The sequence below is a fragment of the Mastigoproctus giganteus genome, chromosome 3, assembly GCF_048544385.1.
Source record: "Mastigoproctus giganteus isolate SK-2022 chromosome 3, ASM4854438v1, whole genome shotgun sequence".
In the NCBI taxonomy this organism is placed as follows: domain Eukaryota; kingdom Metazoa; phylum Arthropoda; class Arachnida; order Uropygi; family Thelyphonidae; genus Mastigoproctus; species Mastigoproctus giganteus.
Genome location: NC_143577.1, coordinates 48,884,519 through 48,907,513, shown reverse-complemented (window position 1 = coordinate 48,907,513; position 22,995 = coordinate 48,884,519). Strand labels below are relative to the sequence as shown.

The 22,995-nt window shown below is 37.4% G+C and overlaps 1 protein-coding gene across 1 annotated transcript in view; it reads right to left on the bottom strand.

The window, feature by feature from the left end:
* Nucleotides 1-22,995, bottom strand: part of Neurl4 (neuralized E3 ubiquitin protein ligase 4) — a 636,447-nt gene that overhangs the window by 251,984 nt on the left and 361,468 nt on the right. The gene's annotated exons all lie outside the window — the stretch shown is intronic.

The window sequence follows — 22,995 nt, the reverse complement described above, 5'->3', positions numbered from 1 at the left end:
TCTAACCAAATTTATTGTACATTATGATGCAGTAACAAAGGAACTGAATGCAAAAAATAATTTTATATCACATACTGGGATTTAAGGAAAACTTTTGTTACTGTTGAACATAAAAGACTGCTGTACAAATTGGAGAAGTGAGGCATCAGGGGCAAGTTACCGCTATGAATAAAGAGATGGTTGAGTGGGAGAAGACAGAGTTATTATCAATGGACACTGTTCTTCATGCACTAATGTTTGTTTCTTTGGGGATTTATTAGGTGCATCAGCATCTGTGGCCATAGTGCACCACATGGACTAGTGTTATCAGTGGAATACCCCAAGGGTTCAGCGCTGGGCCCATTGTTGTTTTTGTATTTATTACAGCTGGTTCACCGTACATCAGATCACTTTACAATGCACTCTCTATAATAAAATACCATTTACTATACGATATATAGTAAGTGCCAGTCATTGTGATCATGTTTGCAAATTGAATTTTAATTCTATTAAATGGCAATTCAAATAAGCAAAAATTGGAGGAATATTATCCACAGAGTATAAAAGTAAAAATATAAAGCACAAATTTACACTTTATTAACTTGTTAATTAATAAAATTAAATGATACGTGAAAATCAGAAGAATATTTTCCACAGGTTAGCAAAATAAAAACAAATTTATGCTTACGTACATAGTATTATGTACGTAAGTATTATTATATGATATAGATGTAGGAAAGGAAAATGTTTGTTTGTTATTTGGTTTTTAGGAGCATTAGCAATTAAGGCCATATTGCTCTGGGAATATGCGGTGGTCACTCTCTGACCTTTCCGCATCCTCCGTATTTGGTGGGCATGGGCTCGAACCCCAGTCTAATCAAGAAGTGTGTGCTACGCACTGCTGCTCCTACCCAGCTGGCTACGGAGGCGCCTAGGAAAGGAAAAAACTGACTCGAGTAAATAATACAAAGGTTTGAGATAATAGAGGAGGAGAAAAAGCAGTATGTGCTGGAACTTAAGAACAAGTTTGAGCTTCTGCAGACTGCTCAGGACCAAGATATCGACGAGGAATATTACAACTTTCTGAAAGTGATAAAGCCCAAGAAACCTATAGAGAAAAAGAAATCCAAAGAAGAAAAAATTAGTCAAGAAACATTTATTATGATGAACCGAAGGTGAAAGAAGAGCAAGATAGACACTGACAAGGAGAAAATTGAGTATACTGAGTTATGCAAAGCCATTAGAAAGAGACTCAGAGAGGACATAAGAAGATTTAACACAAGAAAAGTAGAACAAGCATTAAGGGAAAACAAAGGATTTAAATCAGCAGCCATGAGCAGTAATACAGAAAGACAAATGACACTGAAACTGAAGAATAGCGATGGTGTACTTATAAACAGCAGAGAAGGCATAATTCAAATAGCAGAAGACTACTATAAAGAATTATACAAGGAGCGAGGGAATGATGCCAGCAGTGGGGAAGATGGATTGCAAAGTAGCAACACATACGACATACCCGATATTCTTCCTGATGAGGTAGAACATGCATTGAAGAAAATGAAGAATCGGAAAGCCCCGGGGGAAGATGAAGTTACTGTAGAGTTGTTAAAATTGGGAGGAAGAGACATAACACAAATACTGGCAAGGCTCTTCACAAAGTGCATTAGAAAAGGTGCGATGCCTAAGCAGTGGAATAATGCAATCATAGTTTTGCCGCATAAGAAAGGAGATAAATCAGAAACTGGAAATTATCGCCCAATTAGCTTGTTATCCCACATCTACAAGTTGTTCACAAGGGTCATTACTAACAGATTAGAAAGAATACTTGATGAGAATCAACCGAAAGGACAGAATTCTCAACTATGGATCACCTTCACGTAATATCACAGCTAATGGAGAAAGCAAATGAATATAAAACACCATTATGCCTGGCATTTGTGGATTATGAAAAGGAATTTGACTCCATACAGCATAAGGCAATGTTTCTGGCACTAGAAAGACAAGGCACAGATACCCCACGTATTATGATTTTGAAGAAAATATATGAGAGTGCTACCTCCTTTATTAGACTAGACAAAGACAGTAGCAAATTTAAAATCGAGAAAGGAGTTCGACAAGGAGACACAATATCTCCGCAGCTGTTTACTGCTGCCCGTGAGGAAGCTTTCAGAAGATTAGACTGGTCGCAGAAAGGAGTCAATGTGAACGGAGAGTACCTGAACCATTTACGATTTTCAGATGAAATTGTGGTCATAAGCCATGATCCCAAAGAATTAGAGGAAAATCTTAATCAGTTATGCACAGTTAGTAAGGATTTTGGACTAAAGATGAATATGGCTAAAACAAAAATAACGATGAACAAGTATGCCACAGAAAAGGGAAATAATGATTGAAGGAACAGTAATTGAAAGGGTGGAGTCATATACTTATCTGGGACAAGTCATCAGCTGTAATAATGATAAATGGCTGGAAGTCAAGAAAAGAATAAATTTTGGATGGATAGCATTCAGGAAATATAGTCACATACTGAAGAGCAATATCCCAGTTTGTCTGAAACGTAAAATAATGAACCAATGTATACTCCCCACCATGACTTATGTAAGTGAAACTTGGGCACTCCCAAAAAAGAATGGAAGAGAAGCTGAGAACTACACAGCGAAGAATGGAACGAATTATATACTTGGTCATCACGCAACACAGCGGCAGCCCCCAAGGCAGAATGCGCTGGTCCCAAAGGAACTAGTAGTTGTTGGTGACTCTATTGTCAGGGAAACGGGAAACATGCTTTGTAAAAAGGATAGGTGGAACAGGACCAGGGTATGTCTGCCAGGGGCAAAGGTTGATGACGTTGTACAGCGGATATCATCTTTTAAGGACACAAAAGGTGATATAGTTGTACACATTGGCACTAATGATATTAAGAGTAGGAGACCGGCGGAATTACTTAACAAGTACAGGTCACTGTTGAAAAAAAGCTGTGAATTAGGGTTGAATTTGAAAGTTTCTGCAATTCTGCCCAGACACGATAGGAGGGAGTATATGATGAGAGCCCTGTCGATCAATTTGGCCCTGGAAAGATTGTGCAAGGCTCAAGGGGTAGAATTTTTTTCAGCCTGGTCTGTACTTGTTAACAGGAGAGACTGCTTCTACAGGGATGGGATACACTTAAATAGAAAGGGTGCAAGAATGTTTGCTGATGCTATCGAGGCAGTGTTAGGTGGGTCGAAAAACTGCTAGATTGGGGGGGGGGAATACAAGGACTAATAGATTAACAGTAGCCACTGGCAGAGGTGAAAGTGATTCTTGCACTGCTTCTATTGGAATGGGCAGCAGCCTGGAAAATAAGATACAGGATATTTCAGAGACTGCTGGGAATTATTGGGGTACAAGTAAACACAAGGGTTGTGTTAAAGTAGCTAAGAAAAAGAACAGGTGCATGTATACTTGCGTGTATGCCAATGCTAGGAGTTTAGTAAATAAATTTGATGAATTTGAGGTATTGCTCAAAATATCAAAGAGATACTGTTGGGATTTCATAGACGTGGTGTCACACAGATATAAGGAATGCAAAACTGGAATTTGGGGAGTACAATGTCTACAGAAAGGATAGACATGATAGGAAGGGAGGATGGGGTTATGCTATTAGTTAAGAAACACATAAAATCCAAGGAAGTGAAGCCAGTTGACATCGCTGGACAGTGCAGTGTCGAGTCAGTTTGGTGACATAAGCATTGGGAGATCAAAATTGAGAGTAAGAGTGTGCTACAGGCCTACTGACTCTGATGAGTATAATAAGAAACTGTACAGGGAAATAGAGTGGGCCAGCAAATCAGAGAGTCTTATAATGGAGGATTTTAATTTCTCAGATATTGACTGGAATTTGGGGGCTGGTCACTCACACACTAGCAAGGCTTTTGGGGATTTATTGGATGATTGTTTTCTACATCAGCATATTCGGGAGGCAACTAGAGGGAGTAATACTCTTGATTTGATTATCAGTAGTGATTCTTCATGCATTACGAATCTGCAGATAAATGAACCACTAGGTGGCAGTGATCACAGTGTGCTGAAGTGGGATTTACTCAAAGAGGTAACTACCATTAGGGGTAAAGGGAAGGGTTATTGCTTTCGTAAAGGCGACTACGATGGACTGAGACAGTATTTAAATTCTATACAGTGGGACCAACTGATGATGTTACCAACAGCAAATTCAAAATGGGAAGCATTCAAAGAACTTATCTTGGAAGCTACTAAGGTTTACATACCAACTAAGAAATATTGTTCAAGGTTTAGGCCTAAATGGAAGTCAGATGAACTAATGAGACATATGGCAGAGAAGAAAAATGCATGGGATAAATAAAAATTAACACGTGACACAGAAGCCTATAGATACAAGTTGATCTGTAACTAAGTTACAAAGGAGGTTAGGCAGGCGAAGGCAGATTACGAGAAATCTTTGGCAAGGGATGCAAAGAAAAACAGCAAAGAGTTCTTTACTTATGTAAACTCTAGAAGGAAGGGGTTGAATCAGATTGGTCCAGTTTATATCGATGGGTCAACTGTTGATGATCCTGCTCAGGTAGCTAACAAGTAAGAGCGCCCCTTTGTTCCATTCACTAATCTTGTTGCCCTTCTCTGTACTTGTTCCAGCAGCTGTACATCCTTCTTGAAATGAGGCCTCCAGACCTGTATACAGTACTCTAGGTGTGGCCTGAAAATTGCCTTATACAAGGGAATAATCACCTCCTTATCCCTGCTAGAAAAATTCCTATGTATCATTGACAATACACCATGAGCTACTCTTGAAGCCTGTCTGCACTGCTCAGAGAACTTCATATCTGCCTGCACAACCACCCCCCCAGGTCCCTTTCATTCTCTACCACAGTCAGTGTAGTACCACAGAATTGATACGTTGCTCTGGGGTTGCTGTTTCCCATATGTAGTACCTTTACATTTGTCAATGTTAAACTTCATTTGCCAGCTCTCAGCCCATCTGCTCAACCTTTTCAGATCCTGTTGCAGCAGCTTACTGTCATTAACAACCCTGCTGACCTTTGTATACTTGGACATTAAGCCTGATATACCATCATCAATATCATTGATGAATACAGAAAACAATAATGGACCCAACTCTGAACCCTGAGGGACTCCACTAATAACATTAGTCCACGATGAGCAGTGTCCAATGAATACCACTCTCTGTCTTCTCCCCCTCAACCACCCCTTTATCCATAGCAGCAATTTGCCTCCAATGCCACACTGATCCAATTTGAGCAGCAGTCTTCCATGTGCAATACTATCAAAAGCCTTTCTAAGATCCAAGTATATAATATCAAAGTTATTCCTTGCATCCAGTTTTTTTGTGACTGCATCATAGTATCCAATCAAATTGGTCAGGCAAGACTTCCCCTTAACAAAACCACGCTGTGTCCAAGCTGTAACTGAAGTCTTGTCTAGATGACCCTACAGTGCTTCTTTAACCAGTGCCTCCATTAATTTTTTGGGAACAGAAGTTAAACTTACAGGTCTATAATGACTTGTGTCAGCCTTTGATCCTCCTTTGTGAATTGGGGTCACATTTGCACATCTCCAGTCCATGGGTACCTCCCCTGAGTCCAAGGAAGCTCTCATAATTATGGCTAAGGGTTTGCTTATTTCCTTTGCTGCCTCCTTTAATATAACTGGATAGATCCCATCCACCCCAGGTGCCTTTCTTGTGTTTATTTTCAACAATTTCTCTTCCACTTTACTCTCAGTTATTACAAGATTCTCTAGCTTATCGCCAGAGTTGAATACACCTCTGGCATTCCCCTCGCTGAATAACTCCTCATGTGTGAACGTCGATGCAAAATATTCATTTAGTTTGTTAGCTACCTGAGCAGGATCATCAACAGTTGACCAATTGATATCAACTGGACCAATCTGATTCAACCCCTTCCTTCTAGAGTTTACATAAGTAAAGAACTCTTTGCTGTTTTTCTTTGCATCCCTTGCCAAAGATTTCTCGTAATCTGCCTTCGCCTGCCTAACCTCCTTTGTAACTTGGTTACAGATCAACTTGTATCTATCATAGGCTTCTGTGTCACGTGTTAATTTGTATGTATCCTATGCATTTTTCTTCTCTGCCATATGTCTCATTAGTTCATCTGACATCCATTTAGGCCTAGACCTTGAACAATATTTCTTAGTTGGTATGTAAAGCTTAGTAGCTTCCAAGATAAGTTCTTTGAATGCTTCCCATTTTGAATTTGCTGTTGGTAACATCATCAGTTGGTCCCACTGTATAGAATTTAAATACTGTCTCAGTCCATTGTAGTCGCCTTTACGAAAGCAATAACCCTTTCCTTGACCCCTAATGGTAGTTACCTCTTTGAGTAAATCCCACTTCAGCACACTGTGATCACTGCCACCTAGTGGTTCATTTATCTGCAGATTCTTAATGCATGAAGAATCACTATTGATAATCGCAAATCAAGAGTATTACTCCCTTTAGTTGCTTCCCGAACATGCTGATGTAGAAAACAATCATCCAATAAATCCACAAAAGCCTTGCTAGTGTGTGAGTGACCAGGCCCCAAATTCCAGTCAATATCTGAGAAATTAAAATCCTCCATTATAAGACTCTCTGATTTACTGGCCCACTCTATTTCCCTGTACAGTTTCTTATTATACTCATCAGAGTCAGTAGGCCTGTAGCACACTCTTACTCTCAATTTTGATCTCCCAATGCTTATGTCACCAAACTGACTCAACACTGCACTGTCCAGCGATGTCGACTGGCTTCACTTCCTTGGATTTTATGTGTTTCTTAACTAATAGCATAACCCCATCCTCCCTTCCTATCATGTCTATCCTTTCTGTAGACATTGTACTCCCCAAATTCCAGTTTTGCATTCCTTATATCTGTGTGACACCACATCTATGAAATCCCAACAGTATCTCTTTGATATTTTGAGCAATACCTCAAATTCATCAAATTTATTTACTAAACTCCTAGCATTGGCGTACACGCAAGTATACATGCACCTGTTCTTTTTCTTAGCTACTTTAACACAACCCTTGTGTTTACTTGTACCCCAATAATTCCCAGCAGTCTCTGAAATATCCTGTATCTTATTTTCCAGGCTGCTGCTCATTCCAATAGAAGCAGTGCAAGAATTACTTTCACCTCTGCCAGTGGCTACTGTTTGTCTATTAGTCTTTGTCTCCCCACCAAGCCTGCAGTTTTCCGACCCACCTAACACTGCCTTGATAGCATCAGCAAATATTCTTGCACCCTTTCTATTTAAGTGTATCCCATCCCTGTAGAAGCAATCTCTCCTGTTAACAAGTACAGTCCGGGCTGAAAAAAATTCTACCCCTTGAGCCTTGCACAATCTTTCCAGGGCCGAATTGATCGACAAGGCTCTCATCATGTACTCCCTCCTATCGTTGAATGGAGGCATTGAAGAGTGTGTTGGGAATGGTGGGAGGTGTTTTACCAAGATCATTAATACATGAGTTGGAAGAAAAATGGGATGCTAGCACGTCAGCTTTATCCCTTGGTTGAAGTGACAATAGAACCATCTGGTTTGGACAGAGGTGGGAGCAGAGATGGGCAAAGGTTGCGGCCAATAGCTTTGGCAAGAGACCAGAATGCTTGGCTACCATTAGGGCAAGAAGCAAAGTTTTCTACTCTTAGCCTGTTCAAACTCTAGTTTGGACTGATTAATAACTGCTTTACAATTGTTGCGAGCTTTGGTGTAATTGGAAACAAATCAGTTATGATATGCAATGTTCTTCTCTTGAACAACCTTAGCACATTTATTGGAAAACCAAGGTTTAGATAAAGGACAAGATTTTGAAGTGGAGTGTGGAATAAAGCATTCCATTCCTACAAGAATAATTTCAGTGACACGATCTGAGCAAACGTTGACATCACAAGTTTTGAAACAGTAATCCGACCAAGGAAAAGAAATCTCGCAGGTCATCCCATTTTGCATTCTTGTAATGCCAACAATACGAGGTTGGGAATAGCTATGAGATAAAGGCTCCGTTGGAGAACAGATAATCACAAGTTGTGATCTGACGTGACTAAAGGACCATTCACTTCGACCGTGTACTGAGAAGGGTTGTTTGTGAGAAAAAGACAAGCATGTTGGCTGTATGGTTAGGATTGTCTGGTATTCTTGTAGGTAAATGAACAATCTGTGCTAGGTCATTAGTAATTACAAAAGCCTCAGCATTTCGACCAGCTGGGTCGGTGTGACTAGAAAATGGAAGCCAGATGGAGTTGTGAAACAAGGAAAATTACCTCACTGTTAGGAATGTTGCACTGGAGAAAGTCAAGTTGCAAAGAGAGGAAGTCAAAAATCTGCAAGTGATTAGTGGATTTGGGAGAACAGTAGAGACAACAGATGTATTGATACAATGAGGTAGAGAGATTTTAAGCCAGAAAGGTCGAAAATAGGAGATTGCAAATTACCAAGTCTCTGATAAGGAATATCGGAACGGACATATGCATAAGTACCACCTTTGAGGTGAAAGGAATCATACAGCAAATAATTTGGGTAACTGAGATGAGCAGTAGTGGAATCAACCGATAACTGCGATTCTGTCAGAAAAAGTACGTGAGGTTTGGCAGACTGCAAGTGGAAATGGACATAGTTGAGATTAGAACTGAGACCACGGATATTTGTAAAATGAACTAGGAAGTGTTTGGATCTTTTCGCAGATAAGCTTACTCTATTAGTCTGACAATACATGGTGTATTCGATAGTAAGAAAAATTGGGGGGGGGGGGGTATGCTTTATGAAATAATGAAATCTTTGGATATGGCATACACATGATAAGAATATACCCAGATCCTTGACATAATGTGGCCTCAACATGCGCACATCTAAGGTGGTGCCCCAAAATTCAGACTCTATCCAAATAAGGAGCAGATAAACAAGCAGGTGTCCATGGACACCATTCTTTTGAATTAGCATCTGTAATTCCACCTCTCTTTGAAACTAATCTGAACACATGCCTTGACTAGGTAATGTCCATTCCCTATTCAACTCCAAACAGAACCAACTTTTTCTCTTCTTCAATGATGATTCTATTGATTATGGCATTTCTTGGAAGTGCTTTGTTCAATAGTGAAATCTGATCTAGTTTTTGAGGCATCTCTAACAATGTATTAAAACCAAGTTGAAAAGCACATGAAATGCACAGAAATAGAAAAGGAGTCATAACAATCTCATAAAAAAATATTGTTGAGCAGATATTATCCTGCTTGTTTTTAAAAAAAAATTGAAGAAATTATGAAAATGTTAGATATATTTGTACCATGCAAATTCTAGATGATATCACTAAAGCCGATTAGTATTTGATTATTTTTTGATAAGCACAGCAGAGCATACAGGTGAAACCCGCTATAATGCGATGCTCAGAGTCCAAATAATTGCATCGTGATATAAGTGGGATCGCGTTATAAAATTCTGGCCATTTAAACTTCATATGTTTTTTTGAACTGTACTCTGCACTATCAATTTTGATCGTCACTTTTTTTGTGCAATAATAGCAATACTATGTCTAGGAAAACTCACGCAAAGGATAATAATGGAAATAATATGAAATTGCACTGTTTCAATCTTTTGTTGATGCACTGTACAATAAAGTATTCAAAAAACCAATATTCGTGTTGTTAAATATACATAAACATGATAAATACATACTTTGTCACAAAAACTGCTTTTCCATGTGGTTGTATTGATTGTTATGTTCGTGGTTTGAAATTAACAAGTCGGGAGAAAAAGAAAAACAATGCACTCCATACTCTTTCAACTACTAAGGAGACAGCAATGAACAAAGTTGTGCACATTTTAGTAATTACTTTCAGGCCTTTCATTTAAAAAAAAAAAACTGTATCAAGGGTTGACTGTTTCATTGAATCTCTCTGTTTCATTTTAACAATTTCAATAAGGCATTTTAACTATAAAATGGAAAGGGAATCTACCTTTATCGTTTCAAGAAATTTAAGTCCAGTTTGCAAACCAGCGAGTGCCTCTGTGATACAAGTCAACAACATTACAAGTCATTTATTATTGTTCTTATAGAATCAAAGGATAATGCATATCGCAGATTTGCATTAAACTGAAAATATCATCACATGTTCACAAGGAATCCAAGATGCTGATCTTCAGTGACTAAAAATACATTTCAACTGATGAAAAAATGATGAAAATGATGAAAATGCGAGCCATGCTTGCATTGTGTTCTAACGAATCGCATTTTAACAGGTTTCAGCTGTACTTGTACAAATAAACAATTTCTGAACTAGTAAGGAGAAAGAACTTTAGTAGAAATTGCTGACAAAACAATGCCTTTTAATGAAAACATGATCATTATAGACTTCAAAAAACATGATTTTAATATGATCTTAATATAGACTTCAAAAAGCAAAAATAGAATATCCATTGACATTCGTGCAAATACATTGGATTCCGCTGTACTATACACTGTTTACACTGGAACAAAGGTTGTGTGTGTATGTGAGTGTACACGCACATGTGCGCATGTGTGTGTGTATATACACAACAGGGATTCCAAATTTATAAGGGTTTACAGATCACGATATAAACTTCCAAGACTACTATGTGTCACACTACACGGTGTCCGAAAAGTCTGGAACCAATGGTAAAAATATGTTTTTTTTTACAGGTGAAAAATGGCATTAACACTGGATTAAAAGGTGGAGATAGTCCTTCTTAGTGGTTGTCATGGATGGATCCAGAGGGAAGCGGTAGACAAGTTTTTTTGGGAAACTGGAGAAGAATTTTAAAGAGACTGGATCTGTCGCCAACACGTTTTCTCATCAATAGATTGGATTTGTATGGACCTAAGGAGTGGGCACCCCGATCACCTGACCTTAACCCACTGAACTTTGCATTTTGGGGATCCCTGAAGGCACAGATGTATGCTGTAAAAATCCAAGATATTCATCATCTTAGGGAAAGAATTACTAAGGCTTGTGCTGCTATCAATCTCAATATGCTGAGAACAATCCAAACAGATGCGTGTCCGACACGTTTAACACATATTGTAAATGAGAGTAAGCATATGTAGCATAAATCTCATTGGTTCCAGACTTTTTGGACACCCTATAGTGTGGGAAGGATGAATAAGCAGAAAAAGTCTTCATCAGACTCCAACTAAAATACCGAAAACAACTGAAACAAAGCCCTAAAAATTCATAAGAAAGTAGTCAGGAAAGAAAATTTTAAATGAAAAGCATCAGGGCTGGTACAAAGACTCATGGGATGTTTACATAAAAATACTAAGTTATTCAAACTTGAAACCCACAGATTATCAGAACAGATTTCTGTACCAAATCATACTTATCCGGCAAAGATGTTATGAAGTCCTTAGTTAAGAATGTGTACTGCAGGCCCTTCTGGACGGAAATGAAGTTATATGAGAAACATGGAATGGGTTAGTTAAAGGTAAATCATGTCTAACAAATCTGGTAAACTATTATGATGCTGTCATAAAAGAACTGGAACAAAATAATCATTTTTATATAGTACATTTAGACATTAATCTTTTGATACTATCTCATATAAACCAGTATATAATCATGTCACAAAGGAGTTAGGCAAACTAAGGCAGATTACAAGAAGTTTCTTGTAAGGAACACAAAAAAAAGAAGTAAAGGCTTCTTTACTTATATTAACAGTAGAAGGAAGGTGTTGAATCACATTGGTCTAGTTTACCAGTTGATGATCCTTCTCAGGTTGCTGACAAACTGAATAGGTATTTTTTATTTACATTCACACAAGGAATTTTTTAAGGAAGGAGATGCCAGATGTTTATCAAAATCTAACAGGGAGCTAAATGATTACATGAGAAGTGAGAGGAAAGTTGAAGAGAAAATGCTGAAGCTAAAACATAACAAAGGTGCCTGGGATGGATAACATCCATCCAATTATATTAAGGGTGGCAACAAAGGAGGTAAGCAAACCCTTAGCCATAATTATGAGAGAATATTTGGATTCAGAGAAGGTCCATATGGACTAAAGATGCGTGAATACATTCCCAAATCACAACAGGGGAGTTGAAAAGTGACATGAATAATTACCTGTTACCTTAACTTTGCTGCAGGGAAAATAATGAAGTCACTGGCTCAAGAAGTAGTGCAGGACCATCTAGACAGGAGTGCAAATATACTGCATTCACAGCATGGATCTGTTAAGGGGCAATCTTAAGGTGAAAGGGCAATCTTAAGGCAATCTTTGTTAAGGGGCAATCTGATTTGATATTATGATGCAGTAACAAATGAACTGGATATAAAAGATAATCTTGATATCGTATATATTTGGATTTCAGGAAATCCAAGCAACTCCTTAATACCAAACTGCTCTATAAATTGGAGCAGTGTGCCATTAAGGGCAAATTACTGTTATGGGTGAAGGGATGGTTGAGTGGGAGAAAACAGAGAGTGGTTATTAATGGATACTGCTCTTCATGAACTTCATGCCCTCGAAGAAACTAAATTGAGGGGCCCATCAAGCTCTCAGCTGCCCACATCAACGCCAGAGCTTGCACTTGGGCATCGCGTGACACAGAGACAACCCCCAAGGCAGAATGCGCTGGTCCCGAAGGAACTAGTAGTTGTTGGTGACTCTATTGTCAGGGAAACGGGGAACATGCTTTGTAAAAAACGATAGGTGGAACAGGACCAGGGTATGTCTGCCAGGGGCAAAGGTTGATGACGTAGAGCGAATATCATCTTTTAAGGGCACGAAAGGTGATATAGTTGTACACGTTGGCACTAACGATATTAAGAGTAGGAGACCGGCAGAATTACTTAACAAGTACAGGTCACTGTTGAACAAAAGCCGAGAATTAGGGTTGAATTTGAAAGTGTCTGCAATTCTGCCCAGACACGATAGGAGGGAGTATATGATGAGAGCCTTGTTGATCAATTCGGCCCTGGAAAGATTGTGCAAGGCTCAAGGGGTAGAATTTTTTTCAGCCTGGACTGTACTTGTTAACAGGAGAGATTGCTTCTACAGGGATGGGATACACTTAAATAGAAAGGGTGCAAGAATATTTGCTGATGCTATCGAGGCAGTGTTAGGTGGGTCGGAAAACTGCTAGCTTGGGGGGAGACAAAGACCAATAGATTGACAGTAGCCACTGGCAGAGGTGAAAGAGATTCTTCCACTGCTTCTATTAGAATGAGCAGAAGCCTGGAAAACAAGATGCATGGTATTTCAGAGACTGCTGGGAGCCATTGCGGTACAAGTAAACACATGGGTTGTGTTAGGGTAGCTAAGAATAGAAACAGGTGCAGGTATACTTGCGTGTACACCAATGCTAGGAGTTTAGTAAATAAATTTGATGAATTTGAGGTATTGCTCAAAACATCAAAGGCAGATATTGTTGGGATATCAGAGACGTGGTGTCACACAGATATAAGGGATGCAGAAATGCAATTTGGGGAGTACAACGTCTACAGAAAGGATAGACAGGATAGGAAGGGGGGAGGGGTTATGCTATTAGTTAAGAAACACATAAAAACCAAGGAAGTGAAGCCAGTTGACATCGCTGGACAGTGCAGTGTTGAGTCAGTTTGGTGTGACATAAACATTGGGAGATCAAAATTGAGAGTAGGAGTGTGCTATAGGCCTAATGACTCTGATGAGTATAATAAGGAACTGTACAGGGAAATAGAGTGGGCCAGTAAATCAGAGAGTCTTATAATGGGAGATTTTAATTTCCCAGATATTGACTGGAATTTGGGGGCTGGTTACTCACACACTAGCAGGGCTTTTGTGGATTTATTGGATGATTGTTTTCTACATCAGCATGTTCGGGAGGCAACTAGAGGGAGTAATACTCTTGATTTGATTATCAGCAGTGATTCTTCATGCATTAAGAATCTGCAGATAAATGAACCACTAGGTGGCAGTGATCACAGTGTGCTGAAGTGGGATTTACTCAAAGAGGTAACTACCTTTAGGGGTAAAGGGAAGGGTTATTGCTTCCGTAAAGGCGACTACGATGGACTGAGACAGTATTTAAATTCTATACAGTGGGACCAACTGATGATGTTACCAACAGCAAATTCAAAATGGGAAGCATTCAAAGAACTTATCTTGGAAGCTACTAGGCTTTACATACCAACTAAGAAATATTGTTCAAGGTTTAGGCTAAAATGGATGTCAGATGAACTAATGAGGCATATGGCAGAGAAGAAAAATGCATGGGATACTTACAAATTAACACATGACACAGAAGCCTATGATAGATACAAGTTGATATGCAACCAAGTTACAAAGGAGGTTAGGCAGGCGAAGGCAGATTACGAGAAATCCTTGGCAAGGGATGCAAAGAAAAACAGCAAAGAGTTCTTTACTTATGTAAACTCTAGAAGCAAGGGGATGAATCAGATTGGTCCACTTGATATTGATGGGTCAACTGTTGATGATCCTGCTCAGGTAGCTAACAAACTAAATGAATATTTTGCATCGACATTCACACATGAGGAGTTATTCAGCAAGGGGAATGCCAGAGGTGTATTCAACTCTAGCAGTAAGCTACAGAATCTTGAAATAACTGGGAGTAAAGTGGAGGAGAAACTGTTGAAGATAAACACAAGAAAGGCACCCGGGGTGGATGGGATCTATCCAGTTATATTAAAGGAGGCAGCAAAGGAAGTAAGCAAACCCTTAGCCATAATTATGAGAGCTTCCTTGGACTCAGGGAAGGTACCCATAGACTGGAAATGTGCAAATGTGACCCCAATTCACAAAGGAGGATCAAAGGCTGACACAAGTAATTATAGACCTGTGAGCTTAACTTCTGTTCCCTGAAAATTAATGGAGGCACTGGTTAAAGAAGCACTGCAGGATCATTTAGACAAGACTTCAGTTATAGCTCAGACACAGCATGGTTTTGTTAAGGGGAAGTCTTGCCTGACCAACTTGATTGGATATTATGATGCAGTCACAAAAGAACTGGATGCAGGGAATAACTTTGATATTATATACTTGGATCTTAGAAAGGCTTTTGATACTGTTGCACATGGAAGACTGCTACACAAATTGGAGCAGTGTGACATTGGAGGCAAATTGCTGCTATGGATAAAGGGGTGGTTGAGGGGGAGAAGACAGAGAGTGGTAATCAATGGACACTGCTCATCGTGGACTAATGTTATTAGTGGAGTCCCTCAGGGCTCAGTGTTGGGTCCATTATTGTTTTCTGTATTTATAAATGATATTGATGATGGTATATCAAGCTTAATGTCCAAGTTTGCAGATGATACAAAGGTTGGCAGGGTTGTCAAGGACACTACTGACACTATGCTGCTGCAACAGGATCTGGAAAGGTTGAGCAGATGGGCTGAGAGGTGGCAAATGAAGTTTAACATTGACAAATGTAAAGTACTACACATGGGAAAAAGCAACCCCAGAGCAACGTATCAACTCTGTGGTACTACAATGACAGTGGTAGAGAATGAAAGGGACTTGGGGGTGATTGTGCAGGCAGATATGAAGTTCTCTGAGCAGTGCAGACGGGCTGCAAGAGTAGCTCATGGAGTATTGATGATATACAGGAATTTTTCCAGCAGGGATAAGGAGGTGATTATTCCATTGTATAAGGCAATGGTCAGGCCACACCTAGAGTACTGTATACAGGTCTGGAGGCCTCATTTCAAGAAGGATGTAGAGCTGCTGGAACGAGTACAGAGAAGGGCAACAAGATTAGTGAATGGAACAAAGGGGTGCTCTTACGAAGAAAGGCTTAAGTTTTGCAAATTACAGTGTCTGGAGACTAGCCACCAGCGAGGTGATCTGATAGAGGTGTATAAAGCCTTGAATGGTTTAAGCATGCTCAATGCTGATGGGATTCTTCCTCTAGCTCAGAAAAATCACCTGAGAGGGCATAAATTCAAATTGAGGAAAGACAGATGTAGGATAGACGTGCGGAAATTTGCCTTTAGCCAGCGGGTGGTTGGATGGTGGAACAGACTGCCATCCCTTGTGGTGGAGGTTGATAGCCTAAATAAGTTTAAGGCTCAGCTGGACAGGTATTTTGAACGAACAGAGGGGTGAAGTGGAAGTGGGTTTTTTTTTTTTTTTTTTGGCTGATGCTGCATAAGCTTGCTTTCTTGCATCAAATGCCTCTACTAATGCTAATGCTAATATTATTAGTGGAGTCCGGGTTGAGTGCTGGCCCACTGCTGTTTTCGATATTTATTAATGATACTTATGAATACATATCAGGCTTAATGCCCAAGTTTGCAGATGATATAAGGTTAGTAGGGTGGGTTAGTGACAGTAATCAAGGTAAACTATTGGAACAAGATCTAGAAAAATTAGACAGATGGGCTGAGAAATGCATATTGCATATGGATAGTGGTAATCCCAGATTAAAGTACCAACTGTGTGGTACTCAAGGTAGTGGAAAATAAAAAAAGCCATGAGGATTGTGCAATCAGCTCTGACAGCACAATTGAGAATTGTGCAGTCAGATGTGACGTTCTCTGAGCAGTGCAGACTGGCTGCCAGAACAGCTCACAGAGATTTCTCAATGATATACAAGAACTTTTCTTGCAGGGTTATGAAGATGATTATCCCATTGTATAAGGCAATTGTCAGGCCACACCTTGAGTACTGCATATACAGGTCTGAAGACATCATTTTAGAAAAGACGTTGAGCTGCTGAAATGAGTACAGAGAAAGGCAACGAGATTGTTGAGGAGTTCTGCAAATTGCAGCGTCTGGAGACTAGGCACCTGCGAGGTGATCTGATTGAGGTGTTTAAGGCTTTGAATGGATTGAGCAAAGACATCTGCTAGGGCATTTGAATGAGGTGTTTACAGCTTTAATAGCTTGAATAAATTAACAATTAAAAATAGGATTATCTATTTTTCTTTCAGAGGTGACACAAACTACTGTAGAGTACATGCATTTAAATTAAACAGAGAATGTTGTATACTGGACATAATAAAATTCTCTTTTAGTCAAAGGGTTGTTAAATGTTGGAATGAATAAATTACCACATAATCTTAGAGAAATAAAGAGCTTATGAAAGTTTAGGCAAGGTAGTTGTTGTTATTTGGTTTTTAGGTGCATTAGCAACTAAGGCCATATTGCTCCGGGGATATGCGGTGGTCATTCCCTGACCTTTCCGCATACTCCGTATTTGGTGGTGATGGGCTCGAACCCCTTTAGGCAAGGGTAAGACAGATTAAACCAAATGTTTCTTTATGGCTGATGCTGAATAAGCAGGCTTCCCTACATTGATTTGTTTTTATTAATTAATTAATTACTTACCTATTCATTATAGCTTCTTGCTGGGTCAATAAGGAAACCACTCTTCTCCATTTAGCTCTATCTTCCCATCATTTATCCCATCAGCTCCTTCTAGATACCATTCCATTCCACATCACTGTTCACCTTCTCTTGCCCTCTTCTTCTTGGCATTTTTTTGTCTTTTATCCTCCATTTCCATTACTAACATCATCAATTCTCTTTAAATGTTCAAACAGTCCGTTGCTCTTGATCTTTTTTTGTAATCATTCTTCTCCCACTTTATATCAAATGGCTGTGCTTTTATTCTCTCTCTCTCTCTCTCCCTTCCCCTAGTCTTTTCGCAAATGCCCTCAGAAATTTCATTTCCACTGATTGAATTCTACTAATATCCATCTCCCACATTACCCATGATTCTGATCCATAGGTTATTACTGGTATATAATACACTCTAGAATACCATCTCGTGCCTCTCGGGTACTTCCCTTCTCCAAACCTGATCCTTTACACAGTTATAAAACATTTTTCCTTGATCTGCTCTTCTACATATCTCCTTATCAATTCTCCCTTCATTTTCTAATATACTCTCTAAGTATCTGAAACAGCCACTTCTGCATTTTTCCTCTCAATAAAGATGTTAATCACCGCTTCTCCTTCCTTCCTTGTCAGTCTCATTCCATTACTCTTAGCATCACTAACTTTAAATTGTATCTCTTTCCTTCCTTCACCCATATTTCTACCTGATTCTGTATCCCTCCTCCCACCCACATAAATCAACAAATCATTGGTATATATCATGACTTTCATTTTTATTGTCACAGTATTTTTCTCCACAACATCTGCTATATCACCCATTATTAATATAAACAGTAGAGGTGAGATAACTAACTAATTTCAAATCAAGCCTATGTTTACAGCCCTTGTTTTTACAGCTTTTGGTCCCTCTGTATAGACTTTTAATACTCACTAAAAGTGACTTCCCTATTTACTATTTCCTTAACATTTCCAATACCTTTCTTCTCTCTATGCTATTATACACCTTTTCTATATCCAAAAATAGCCATGCACAGATCCCTTCCATACTCTAAATATTTTTCCATAATTTTTCTCAGAGCAAAAATTAGATCTGTAGTCAATCTACCTTATCTAGCTCTCAACCTTTTCTCATCCTCTCCTATCCACTATTCTGTCATACACTTTCCATATGTGACTAGTCATGGTGATTCTTCTAGAATCTTAAACTTTTTCATCTTCTTTAAATATATATATATATATATATATATAATATAAAATAAAAATATATAAAAATAAAATAAAAATATAGATGGAGAAGTTATTAAACACAAAATGCCGAGCCTAGTTGAAGAAAAAAGAGAAAAAGAATGTTAAGATCCTATAAAAAAAAAAAAAAAAAAAAAAAATTAATTATTAAGTAGAATTACATCCGAATTAATGCCGAATTAACAGGCCAATTATATGTACAAAAGCTGAAAGAAAAAGAGGGGAGGGTGATAGAGATAAAAATTATAAAATAAAAATTATAAAATAAAAATTAAAAATTGGTACATAGATCAGGTATTTCATCAGGGGGCTACACCTGATCATGTACCAAACACTGTGTTTCTATGCAAACTCATGTTGATGGAGAAGCTGAAGAAATGAAAAGGAAATAAAAAGGAAATAAAAAATATAAAATTTTTTTTTTTTTTTTTAATTTTTTATAAAAATTTTTTATAGCTCCAGAAACATGAGTGAGGTAGCCCCAACGCAGTGTATTTAGATTAATAAATTAAGTAACGTAGTGTATTTGGAAATAAATTGAATAACGCAACCGCAGTGTATTTAGATTAATAAATTAAGAAAATTGAGTAACGCAGTGTATTTGGAAATAAATTGAGTCGATAGTATGTAAGAACGCCAGTTTAAATCGAAAGTATGTAATAAATAAATAAATAACAAGGTAGCGGTATAGAAAAAGGAAGCAATGCAAGGTAGGGGAGGGAAAAGAAGTTAAAAATACAGAGGCGAAGATAGTGAGAAAGAGGAAAGTGAGAATGTCCGAATCACCCTCGTATTACACTAATAGTTCAACGGACGGAAAAACGAAGAGTAGAAAGTAGAAAGATGTAAAGAGAAGGAAAAGAGTTTAAAGGATACTAGGCAAGCTGGGGGTGTAAGTACCCAACCTCATAGAGAGGGCCTTGGCTGTGAGAGTGTTAGTAGAAGTGGAAATTAATACCGCTAGCTTGTATTGTATATTTTACGAAATAAAATAAAATAAAAATATGAACAGGAGGAAAATTAAATACATACGATAACTGGCAGAAACAAGTTGAGTGAAATATAATTAAGAAATGACAATAAAATATGCAATCATGATTAATAAGGTACAATTATGTGAATATGATTAATAAGAATGGAATGCAAACAGAGGGAAAACTATGACAACGATGGTGGAGTTGCTCAGAAGAGAAGAACTATGGGAGCCCTCTGTGGTCAAAATAAAATAGAGAAAATAAAAGATTGGACATAAATAATTATTGATATTAAATTACGAAAATGAAAAGAAAACTTAGGAAGTGAAAGAACACGAACATCGTTCTAATAGAAGTTATAATAGAAGTCATTATGTGTGATCACTTTCCAAGTGGTGGAAATACCACCATTCAAATGTACAACTATACAAGTATCGAATTAACCCTAATCAAGGTGGAACATGGTGAAACCGAATTTTTCTTTAATGTAATCAGAGAGAATTTTTATAATAAAATTTAAGAAATTAATAGGAATGTCATTATTGCGAAGTTTGGTATAAAGATCATTTAATGCACCAGCGAAAAGTGATTGATTGCTACTAATATTAGCTAAACGGATAATCTGTGTGCAGATAATATTTTTATGAACCTTAATCGAAATGTTCGAGTTCCAATTTGTTAAATAGATAATATTAAAATTAAATTCGCTTCTTTTGTCAAATAGTTCCAAATTATGACGAAGAGGAGGACTATTTAAAGTAATACTTAAATCCAAAAAATTTGCATGTTGGTTGCCAAAGTTTTCTTTATTGAGAGTGAGTTCAGTTGGATATATAGATTTAGCAATATTTTCAAAATGAATGTTGAGAATAAGAATGTCATCAACATAGCGGAATGCATAAAAATTAAGGTTCGGGTTGTTATCAATAAATAGATGTTCGTAATAATGGAGAAATAGATTAGATACTATGCTAGAAATTTGTGAACCCATGGGAACTCCTATGGATTGTTTATAAGCATATCTACCATCATAGATATAATTGTTTAGGATACAGAGGTTGATGTAGTTATTCCAAGTGACCTCATCTGTTGATATAACGTTTTTGTATTTGAGGAACAATTGATGAAGTACATTAACAATCAGGTGATGCGGTAAGGAGGTAAATAAGTTGGTGAAGTCATATGTTTCAATACTAAATATGCTGGAATATGCATTGGAATTAAAAATTTTAATGATACTGTGGTTGTTGTTAATGATCCAGGTGGTAGGGATATTAATAAGGATAGTAGTTAACAATTTGAAAAATTGTTTACCTGGATGATAACAGCCACTTTTTTTGGCACTAGTGATGAATCTGAAGCTAACTGGATGTTTATGGAATTTGGCTATCATATACAAGAAAGGCAAAGTAGAATTGCGAATTTTGGTATGCAATTTTTTATGCAAAGCTATAATTTTTTTGATGATGGTATTAATGCCGAGATTACAGCGTAAAAAGGTGGAACTACTTTCTACTTCCTTTTTGAGGGTGGTGTAATAAAATTGCTTGCAGAAGATAGCAAAGTTATTAGAAGCCTTATCTACCGGAGTGATGATAAATTTTTGTTGTAAATCTGAGATGGCTTTTTTCAGGTTAAAATATTTGGTATGCGAATTATTATAAAGGTAGTAAGTTTTAGAAATAATTTTTTTAATGTCTTGAAATGTGACATTTATCCAATTATAGAAAGCTTCGTGGGGTATTGTATATTTATATGCTAACTTGTTGCAAAAATTCAAGATATTCAGATAAATATCTTTATATATATTATTGAGGTTGGCCTTATGGACTGGTCTGAATTTAAAACCTTTTTCCATAGCGGACTTTAGTGGAATGTTGTTAATAATGTCCAGGTTACCAGTAATAATATGTTTATGATGTTGATCAACGTAAGGAGCATATATGGGATCATCACAGTGACATGGAAGATCTAAAGCTTGTAAGTTGCCTAAATTAGTAGCTAGAGTTTTATAATTACAGATTTTGAGTCCAATAGGAGATTCATAGTTGAAGCAGTGATGGATCTTGAACTTGAAATGATTATAAAATGGGAGAATATTATTACGATTATTAAGTAAATAATGCCAAGGAATTTTATCGAACCAACTATGAGTAAATTTAATAGTACAGTATTCATTACTGTATGTAGTAATGCGACCTAGTCTAAAGAGAGAGATGTCTAAAATAATATGCTTAAGTTGAATATTTTTACATTTAAAATTGCTAATAAATAAAGTTAAGGCTTTAAGTATAGAGTTTTTGATATTAAAGAGAAAAAGAGAAATGTTGTGTACATCAAGAATGGTATTGTCCCAGGAGCTAATAATATTACGAAAATTGTGCCAAATATGCCTATGATGACGATTTGATTTATTTCCACGTTTGTATCTACGCTTATTGTTATTGAAGAAATGACTAAGATGGAATAAATTGTAAATGCAGTGGCTGGTGTTTAAACAACCATTGCTTAAAAGAGTTTTGTTAAAAAATCTATTGTTTAGGCCGTAGGGATATAAAGATTTATAAGTGCACATAAATAGATTCTCATAATAATCACGAAGAACGTTGTCATTGATAATGGCAAGTATTTTAATTTTAACGTTGTTGAAGCCATGGTGGTGAAAATGGAAAAGTTCTATTTCAGTATCTAAAATGTTATCAAGTAAAAGATTTTTACTTTTGGATCTGTGCCCATTGATTCTGATATTAAGAGAATTTGTGGTTTGGCCTACGTATTTAACATTGCAAATATTGCATGTGAGCAAATATATGACATTTTTAGTTTTACAAAAAGGAGGATAAGTAGAGTTAGATTTGGATTCGGAGTTATCCATCATGGGACAAGTGAGACATCGTTTATCTAAACATTTTTGAAAAAATAAATTTTGGTTTAAAATATGTGTAATGTACTCAGGTTGGTTAGGGTTAAGGGAACGATTCTCCTGTTTAATATTTAACACTACATCCTCAGGAGTGGGATGTAGCGCAACACGTTTTCTAGCTGAACTAGGGGCAACACAGTGCTGACTCGCCGTATTGTTTAAAGAGACGTAGTGCATGACAAGTGGGGTAAAAATTAAATAGGGCAAATTGTGTTAGCAACGAATCCATCTAAAGGGAAGGAGTGGGGGTTGCATTTAAAAGTAGCCACGCGCAAAGCTGCAGATAGCTAAAATTAAATGAAATACATGAAATATGAAAACAAAGATGTGGAAAAACAGGAAAAATAAGGAAAAACAGTACGTGTACCTGAAGGCGCAAAGCAGCAAAACAGGATACATGTATATAAATAATATAAAATAAAAATATATAAAAATAAAATAAAAATATAGATGGAGAAGTTATTAAACACAAAATGCCGAGCCTAGTTGAAGAAAAAAGAGAAAAAGAATGTTAAGATCCTATAAAAAAAAAAAAAAAAAATTAATTATTAAG